Source organism: Camellia sinensis, chromosome 6 (assembly GCF_055761805.1).
Source record: "Camellia sinensis isolate YWXY chromosome 6, ASM5576180v1, whole genome shotgun sequence".
Lineage (NCBI taxonomy): Eukaryota > Viridiplantae > Streptophyta > Magnoliopsida > Ericales > Theaceae > Camellia > Camellia sinensis.
Genome location: NC_138966.1, coordinates 175,038,274 through 175,048,713, shown reverse-complemented (window position 1 = coordinate 175,048,713; position 10,440 = coordinate 175,038,274). Strand labels below are relative to the sequence as shown.

The 10,440-nt window shown below is 43.2% G+C and overlaps 1 long non-coding RNA gene across 1 annotated transcript; it reads right to left on the bottom strand.

The window, feature by feature from the left end:
• On the bottom strand, positions 1 to 967 carry LOC114269178 (uncharacterized). The gene is made up of 2 exons (XR_003631530.2): positions 804 to 967; positions 1 to 701 (listed from the first exon to the last, which is right to left on the bottom strand). It is a non-coding gene; the product is annotated as an uncharacterized LOC114269178 (long non-coding RNA).
• Between the last annotated feature and the right edge of the window lie 9,473 nt (positions 968 to 10,440).

The window sequence follows — 10,440 nt, the reverse complement described above, 5'->3', positions numbered from 1 at the left end:
TGAAAGTACAACCATACAAACCTTGGGATTTATCACATAGATTAAACACACTGCATGAAATTGATACTTTACAAAACTCATACTCACAATTACATATTGAGATCCATTGTTCAAAAAAAAGTGTCTGTCCTCTTGTCTCTTTACTCACAACCACACTATGATTTTCTTTAGATTAAAAATCAAATCGTGTGACTGTTAATATATAGAACAGAAGGGCAAACATTTTTTAGGGACAGACCATCACAGACCTAAATTTATACACTTGTTGATCACTACTTACATATAGGTTTTGGTACACCATCTTAATATCAGCACACCATTTTTACACAAAGTCCATTCACCAGATAGTGCTTAGTCATGGTATCTGAGTAGGGCTATCTATGTAGATGTGGTGGTGAGCATCAGTAGATGATCCATGGCCTAACTTTCCATAACTCTGGTTCACATCATCATTGTCGTTGTTCTCACCATCATCAGTAGTGCTAGTTTTAGTTTCATCGATCTCTTTGGCACCTTCTTTTCCATTTATACCATAATAATTTGCACCGATGTTAACTTTTCGTCCAAGATTTCCATCACTTAGGAGCTGACGATCCAACATAGTGACCCTCTCTGCGTTGGTTTGTAGAGTTCCAAGGATCAACATGAACGCTACAAAGATTAGTAGAAACGTCTTCATGATTCAAGCGATATCGCTAACCCTGAAAGGCTTTTTAGTTAGTGGAAAACGAAAGTGTTTTCTGAAATAGCCAAGGAAGTAAACAAAGAACAATTACAATAAAACTAGGGTTTACAAGACTTACCACTCTTCTTGCTTCAAGAAAAAAAATACATGCATGAATGACGAAATTATGGATTCCAAGTGTGGCAATATATAGGCAGATTTCATTACTGTATTTGAGACTCTGAAGACAATTACGGCGTGCAAAAAATATGATGTTTATCTAGAACAGATATTTAGAAAATTGTCAATTTAAATTTATTATGTAAATTTCAACTTAGTGTAGTGTGGATCATATTCAAAATAAATGGGGTATATTACATGATCATTCTTGAGACTTCAAGATAAAAAATATATATATAATAAGCTCTACAAATTTTACACTGTAATTACATTGAGTTTCTTTTAACAAAGCTATAAAACAATTGGAACTAACGTAGATAGTATATAAACACATAGATGAACAAGGTAAAAATATATTCTAATATAAAAAGACAATGATATCATTTTTCAATTCATATTAACGTATTTGATTCACACAATTTAAATTTTAGATATTTTTAAAATGTATTTTTTGAGTATATACTGTTAGGGTGTGCGCATTGGGAGGGACTGCTAATACCTATTGGTGAGGTATACGCATATATACCACCCACCAATGGTGTGGTGTAATGATGGTTAGCATTATTATTTTTTTGATAATTAAAAACTTTAGTGCTTAGTTTCATTAATTTATTGAATAGATTATGTTACATGTTAGGGTTCCAACAATGGGTGATAAAGAAACATCTAGTTGAATTATTTCACATCTCGGATGATTATTGAACACAGATCTCTTAACTACGTTGAATATAATGCGTTTTTGAGTACGAAAAACACTTAATCAAATGAAATTAACAAGAGAAAAATATATTTGTCATTGTTTTAATTATAAATTGTAAGAGGGGCTAATTTCAGCCCACTAAATTATTTAGGCCCAATAGCCCAAGATTAGTGGGCCCAAATTTGTCGCAAGTCCAAGACTGGTGGGACCAGATTTATCACCATCAAATGGGCTAAATGGCTCTAAGCCTCGAAAGGGTTCGGATCCACGAACCTAGAGACTTACTCAGGCCCGGAACTCGAAAGGGTATTAGGCAAGCCTAGAGATCCGAGGCACTCGGATTCGAAAGGGTTCGGATCCACGAACCTAGAGGTCCGAAATACTTGGCTTCGAACGGATTCAGACGCAATCTAGAAGTCGCTCCGTTAATGAGTCCCAGAACACTTGCGGGCTCGGAGCTTTCCGGGATCTACGCACCAGAACCATGGACGTAATGGAGTTCGAACAAAGGACCCGATCCCGAGGACGGTGAGTGGAGATAAATTCACTCTTCGGTTAAACTAGCCTATACCCGGGTCGAGGTGGCACGACCCCGGGGGGTCCATGAGACTCGGCAATATTTTACGGCAGGACGTCCTCTGGGACTACCCCTGACCCTTTGGGATGATTGGGGATCATTGGTTAGGTGTGGCTAAGAAGAAGGGTTCGCCGAGGGATTGATCTCCTCTTCGGGGTTTTCTCATCCTCGGAGAAGTCACCTCCTCGGAGAGGTCACCTCCTCGGAGAAGTCACTTCCTCGGAGAAGTCACCTCCTCGGAGAGGTCACCCCCTCGGACAAGGTGGTTAGAGAAAATATCCCCCATGTGCCTTGCACATGGGCTCCATCCTACATCATGAGGTGCCTATAAATAGCACCCACCCATAGCTTTACAAGGGATGGATTTTGGAGATTTTTAACTCTTGGGAAAGAACTAATTTCCCTTCTCCATTATCAACCTTGAAAGTGAAAGTGGGAGATCAATGGGAGAGCCTTGCCATTATTCTATTCTCTAGCCATTTTGCCTTCTTCTTCACCCAATCTCTTATCTCCATCATCTCCTTTGTTGTTGTGTTCCTAAGTTGAGATTATTGAAGAATCTAAGCCTCTCATCATATTCTAGAGAATTTGAAGTTGTTCTTCAAGGATCTTTGAAGATCTTCGAATTTTTCAACTCCTTTCTTGAACCCTCTCCTACATTTTGGCGACTCTGCTGGGGAGGCGGATTGGTTAATGGTCTCAACGAGATCTGGAATCCACACAACTCCAACAAGGATGGCGGGAGAAGATGAAGTTCACCAACAAGGATCCTCTAATGGTGGTGATGACAGAACCATGACTTCAGATCAACCACTTTTGCTTGAAGCCATTCAAGGACTTCAGAATACTCAGCAAGAGATTCTTACCACTCTTCAGAATCTCACTCACACCATGTTGGTGATGAGTTCTAACTTTGCACCGGCGCCAAACGGAAATCAAACTGGTGGTGGAGTTATTCCCGCCGGAGCGCAAAATCAAATCCAAGGAGAAGTAGGCCCCAATCAGCCTATGGCTCATGGCAACACGGCCACAGTAACACATGCTCAAACCACAGTAGGCGGCAGCAGTTTGCCCATACCCGGTCTCCATGGCGTGCCAAGCCAAGATCCAATGGTGACTAGGGGAGTTTCTGGTGTAATGAACGACACTCCAACGACTGCTGGTGTCCAGGAAAACATAAGAAGCATGATGACGCAAAAGGGAGCTATGCCCGTACCTAATCTTGTTACGCCACCAGTGAATGTTACCCAAGCACCAAGCGGGCCTCCTTTGGTGCCAACAACAAATCTGCAAGCACAACCCGGTATAGCGGCGCCGTGCGGTGGACTCTATGGGCCTCAATTCAATATCCCATCACCGACTGGCTTGTCTATAGGCGCTGATGGCCAGTATCGTCAAATGTCCTCACCAATGATGAATTCGCAGCACCAGAATGGCCAAGACGCCCCTAGCTCAGTCTTCGGGTACATAAGCCAAGTCCCGGGAATACCACCATCAAACTCTCTCCCTCAACAGTTTCTCACTCTCGCCGATGTACAGGCCATGTTCGATCTCGAACGGGGCAAGAGGACCTTACCCTCTTTGCCTGATCCAGACGTCAAGCCGCCTTACCCCATTGAGATACTGAGCTATCCATACCCTGAGGGGTATACAGTGCCGAAGTTCATCAAGTTCGACGGCAAACAAGGAAATGCCCGAGAACATGTTGTGCGATTCATCGAGACTCTAGGTATTCATGGTTCAAACCACGTCCTCCGACTGAGAGAATTCTCTAAGTCCCTCACCGACCGAGCATATAGTTGGTATGTTAATTTGGCCCCAAACTCTGTCCGAAGTTGGGAGGAAATGGTTAACAAATTCCACTCCAAGTTCTTTCAAGTGGCGGAGAGGGTGACCACACTTACATTGTGTAAAGAGAAGCAACGAGAAAGTGAAGACATCCTTGACTACGTCAAAAGGTTTCAGGACAAGGCCGTAGATTGTCATGAAGCAGTCGAGGAGAGTTATCTGGTTCAAATCTGTCTAGAAGGGGCATTGAGCAGATACAAAATGTTTTTAGTTAATCACAAGCTACCCACCTTCTCGGCATTAATAGAAGCAGCTCGGAACATTAGCATTCCTCAGGCTCAGGAGTCCGGATTTAAGGCCAATTACAAGACTAGTTTCAAATCGTCTCATGGACCTATTGTTGTTGTTGCCTCTGCCCCAGATACCCGAAATTCACAAAGAGGAGGTCATACAGGCCAGAAGAGAAAGCAATATAATGGTGAAAAGGGGAATGTTTCTTATCCATGTGGAATCGAGGAAGTGAAAGCTCTAGTTAAGGAGTGGGTGGCCGACGGAGAGCTAAAATTGCCTTATGTCGAAGAAATGCCATCAAAAAAGGACCGCGAGAGCCCTGAATTTTGTGTCTACCATCGTACATTGAAACATCCGACAGAGAAGTGTTGGACTCTCAGGAAAATCTTCAAAGATAAAGTCGAAGCAGACGAATTGAGGTTCAAAAAGCAAGGGACTCAAGACATCCGAGAACAACCATATCCTCAACACCGAGACAAGGGCAAGAATGTTGCTATGATAGCTTATGAAGGCCCAATGATCGAGGCTATCGTTAATCTCGATGACGATGACTGTTATCTGGACGACATCCTCGAGCCAGAGGGTGAGCAAGTTTACTATGGAAGTGCTCCCTTTGATCTAGAAGGAGGAGAAGAATACTATGGAAGAGGAGGACACCATGTTTATGTGGCATCTTATTTTGAGGAGACCGAGGAGATGGTTAACTACGAGCCTCCAAGAGTGGAAAAAGATCCGGATCACTATGCCAAAACCCTGCAAGACTGTGTAAAGTTCAAGCAGTTCTTTGACCAGCTTGGACTTTCCAGGGAGGAAAGAACGGAAATCACCAAGTCTATCATTAATATAGCCGAGGCACACCATGAGGAATGCATGTCGACTGAGGGGTCTATCCCGAGGAAGGCAAAAGAGCAATCTAGTGCCATTACTTTCTCCGAGGCTGATCGGAAGTATCCTTTTTCTCACAATCGCCCGCTTTATGTGACTGCTTTTATTAACGGGGTTGAGTTCAAAAGGGCCTTTCTAGATAGTGGAGCCTCTATCAACATTATGACTCGCGCTACTCTAGAAAAAGCCGGAATCTCTGAAGAACGCATTGTGAAGCAGCCGATAGTCATCACTGGCTTCGGTGGAGAAAGGAGAGTTACTATCGGATGCGTAACAGTTGATTTAGCCGTTGGAAAAATTCGCTCGGCCACCAAGTTCCATATTATCGATTCTGAGACAAATTATCACATCATTCTAGGGAGGACCTGGATGCATAGATATGGGGCTGTACCATCGAGTTATCATCAGTGTGTTAAGGCAAAATGGGGAAAGAAGACGGTGACAATTCAGGCTACAGAAAGGCCTTTCGAGATCCATGAAGCTCATTATTCTGATGCCATCTACTTCACCGAACTGGCTGTCGAAGAAGTTCCCACCACCTCTAAGCCTCGAGGGGTCAAAATTCCTCGTTGGGAGGATATCAAAGATGACAAGGAGCTGATGGCAGAGTCAAGTAAGCGGGCAATGTCTAGACCAGAAAGTCCGCCTATTCCTCGGAAGGTGATGAAAGTTCGAGAAGGAGGCAAGATGGTGTACTATTTATGATGGTGCATGATGGCCACAACCCGAGCAGCTGGTGAAAGCTTCCCAAATGATCTTGCAACTCTAGGGGCAAATGTCAACATTCCACGGAAGAAGTCTATCTATGACATTTACATTTTCAATTTTGTTGCCCCTCAAAGAAGAAAAAGGAATGGTAGACTCAATTACCAACCTGAAGGGAGTTTTCTTGACACAGTAGAAGTATACTTCTACTCGGACCTCCGAAGAGCAGCCATGGCTTTCATCAATGCAAGCTTTGAGGGTCTTTCTTGTTGAAGTAGAGTGTGTTCTCCGCCTCGACTTTCGAAGAACAGATCTTGCTTCCATCAGTGCGAGCTTCGAGGGATAGCCTTTGCTTCTATTAGCTGCCGAAGTAGAAGTGCGCATCCACTCGGACTTCCGAGAGACAGCCTTGTTTCTGCTCGGACTTCTGAGGGAGAGCCTTCTGAGGGACAACTCTTGCTCTCATTAGTGCGGGTCTGAAGAACAGCTCTTGATTTCATCAATACGAGCTCCGAGGATCTTTCTTTTCAAAGTAGAGTGGACTCTTACTCGAACTCCCGAGGGATAGCCTTTGCTTCCATTAGCTACCGAAATAGAAGTGTGCATCCACTCGGACTTCCGAGGGATAGCCTTGTTTCTGCTTAGACTTCTGAGGGAGAGCCTTGTCTCCTGCTCGAACTCCCGAGGGATAGCCTTTGCTTCCATTAGCTGCCGAAGTAGAAGTGCGCATCAACTCGGACTTCCGAGGGACAGCCTTGTTTCTGCTCGGACTTCCGAGGGACAGCCTTGCTTCTGCTCGGACTTCTGGGAGACAATCTTTATTTCTGTTGGTGCAAGCTTGGTAGACTCGGTTATCTTCCAGAGGAATCTTTCTTGCCAAAGTAGGGTGTGTACTACCTTCGGACTCCCGAGGGACAGTCTTGCTTCTGTTCGGACTTCCGAGGAACAGCCCTTGCTCTCATTAGTTCGGGTTCCAAGGGCCCCGACGTCGTGGATTTCAATCAAGAATTCATTTGTCTGAAATAGTGAAGCCAACAAATGAGACAAACAATATCAATTTCAGATCATGATTCAGGCATTATCAGAATGGGGCAACATCAACAAATAATAATTATCTATTTAAGCTACAACAATTTTATTACTCTGAGCAAGTTCATGAAAATGCAACTATCAAGTTTTTGTCTCTCCGGGCTGGTTACTCTCGAGCCGACGTAAAACTACAACGGTCACACAAAAATTTTGGCATCAGCTATGTATTTCCCAAGCATCCACAAGTTAAACAAACCACAATATATCATCTTTATTATTCAACGAGGTTCAACCCCGGAAGTCATCAACAATTCTTTTTCTCGGGTATTCTTCAAGCTCAACAAATTACAGTACCAATATGTGTATCAACAACATACAGATTTTCGTTTTTTTATCATCAATAAGAGGTGCAATATCATAGGTCGTTTTGTGATGAAATTCAATTGGGACAATTTCTCAAAGTCACTATGTTCCATATTAAAGGTCCAATTTATATAGGGCTCAAAATTTGGACAGAGTGAAGTTCAATAGTAAATTTCAGGCCCGAGATCCGAAGTATATTACATTGCTTATCAGTAGCAAGATTCAATGGATCATTATGCAAATTACAAGAATGTCCTTTCCAAAGTCCATATTCATAAGTCCAGGGTTTTCTCTCTCCATGTCAAAAATGAAGCTCAAATATTAGTCAACAAGTTATATTCGGCCTTTCCTCGGTGATAAAGTTCAACAAATTATGTGCAAGCCAAGCACCTCAATGAGGTTTCAAGTGCTAGTGCATGTTTCCATATGGCCAAAATCACGGTGTTTGAGCTAAAAAAAAAAAATATATCATTGGGATTGCCACAAAAATTGAGTCCATATTCAGATTCAGTTTTTTTTATTTATTTACTTTATTTTTATTTTCATCAGATTGCTTGAGCCCTCTACATTGCCACAAAAATATATTTATATATATTTAAATATATTTACATTCGGAAGAGGGGGCCGAATTTCATACTTACAAATTTGGGCAGTTAGAGAGGTGAAGTCTGAAGCCGATACTGGAAATTTAAGCTGAAATCAGAGAGGCTTTACAGACTGTAATCAACAAGACTAGGCTAGGCTTGGCAGGACCACACACGTTGCGTTGAGAGGGCGAACGTGTGTGGTGTGCGTTGGAACCGTCGAAGTCAACAGTGATCGGAACTGGAACCAGTGAGTATGCAAAAACCGAGATTCAAACTCCGAAAAATAGCGCCGGGCTGTGAGACTAACAAGCTGGATGGTGTTAGGCAAAACCACACATCGCGTTGAGTGGGCGACGTGTGGTTCGCGTTGAACAGCCGAAGACGAAGGCAAAGCATCGGGCATCCACTATTTATCTTCCGAGCATCTACAAGATCGACAAGACAATAATTAATTATTCAACATCAAACCTGTATGTATGTCAAAATTATTGTCAAAATTATCGGCACAGGTTCAAGATTCAATAGCATGGATTCAAGACAACAAAGCCAGATTTCTTCAATAAAATTAGCAAGGATTCAACATTGATTATTCCAATATTCACACAAAAAAAAAAAAAAAAAGTGTCAAACGAATATGAAATTGGCATTCGAGAGCTCTGGTTTACAAGTGAAGCCTACGATCGAGGACGATCCTATCGCTTGTCATGATCATCTTGAAAATGAACTTGTTGCCAACAGTGCAGGTTCCCTCAGCCTAACGGAGCTCTGTTCAATTAAACTTGAAAGTGAAACACTGACCCAGATTCCACGGGAAGATGAAGCTCTGCAACCAGTGAACAACACTGAGAATGGGAGGGAATTCAACTCCTTAAATCTGCTGAATACTCCGAATAACAATAAACAAAATGAAGAAAGAAACATAAAAAGGAAGTGCATCTCAAATTCTAATGTGTTGATGACAGCCTCGACCTTAGTTGCAGCTTCTACGTATACAAGTATTTTCAATTTGAGCCACTCAGATTCTGAATCTACTGAATATTTCAGCGTTCGAGATATAATATTGTGTCCTGACCGACTGCCCAATTCTTTCTACAACATCATGTTCATGACAGTCGCATTTACTTCGAGTATGGTCGGGCTTGTGATATCATTCTGTTCCCGGGTATTTCTGTTGCTATGCTTGTCTGCATTCTTTTTCAGTTATACTTTCATAATGAAAGATAATCTGCCCAAATTCTGGACATTAAAGCAAGCACCAGCAACCAGCACATTCAAAGCTTTAAAACGAATAAAAAGAGAGGAAGAGAACCAGCGGCAGTATGCGAGAAAGGCCACGGACAGACCCACGCCACGTTGAGGGGGCGGCGTGGTCATCGCTAGTCGGTTACGGTTGACAGGTGCAACGGCGGTGTAAGAACTGCGCGTGAGACAGACGAGCTGCGTGAGTTGAAATGATCACGCACGGGACAGCACCACGGCGGGTTCGTGCAGAAGCCGACGGTCCGTAGGGTGGTGGCCACTTCAGTAAGAACGGAGAGCTGCCGCAACGCTAGTGGTAGCCGAAGCTTTGGCCGCCGACAGTGTGCAAGAAGGTGCGGGTCTTCGGCTGTTTGTTGAAGGAGGGCACGGCAATGGCCTCTGGTATTGTAGCAGCAGACCCTCATTAAAGAAGATGAAGTCTGGGCCTCTAGAGAGAGAGAGGTGAGTGAGAAGTGGGTGTGGCGGCTGTGCAAAAGTTGGTGAGGCTTAGGGTTTTGGCACTTTCCTTAAATAAAAATAAAAAAAAAAACAAAAAAAAAAAGAGCATTATCCGTGTGTGCCAAACAACAAAGGCACGTGTGAGGTTAAAAAAAAAAAAAAAAAAAAAAAAAAAAAAGAGTACAAAAAAATAAAATTTTTGCTTGTCAATTTTTTTCTGTAAATTGAAGTGCGTCATCAACTTTATCCATAGGCTCTGTCGTGACAAAACGTTTCTTTTTTTTTTTTTTTTTTTGGGGAACGTGATGCGAAATAAGGTCGAAGAAATGACAGTATGCATGTATGAGAAATTTAAAATTTCTCATACACGCAAGGGGCAAATGTAAGAGGGGCTAATTTCAGCCCACTAAATTATTTAGGCCCAATAGCCCAAGATTAGTGGGCCCAAATTTGTCGCAAGTCCAAGACTGGTGGGACCAGATTTATCACCATCAAATGGGCTAAATGGCTCTAAGCCTCGAAAGGGTTCGGATCCACGAACCTAGAGACTTACTCAGGCCCGGAACTCGAAAGGGTATTAGGCAAGCCTAGAGATCCGAGGCACTCGGATTCGAAAGGGTTCGGATCCACGAACCTAGAGGTCCGAAATACTTGGCTTCGAACGGATTCAGACGCAATCTAGAAGTCGCTCCGTTAATGAGTCCCAGAACACTTGCGGGCTCGGAGCTTTCCGGGATCTACGCACCAGAACCATGGACGTAATGGAGTTCGAACAAAGGACCCGATCCCGAGGACGGTGAGTGGAGATAAATTCACTCTTCGGTTAAACTAGCCTATACCCGGGTCGAGGTGGCACGACCCCGGGGGGTCCATGAGACTCGGCAATATTTTACGGCAGGACGTCCTCTGGGACTACCCCTGACCCTTTGGGATGATTGGGGATCATTGGTTAGGTGTGGCTAAGAAGAAGGGT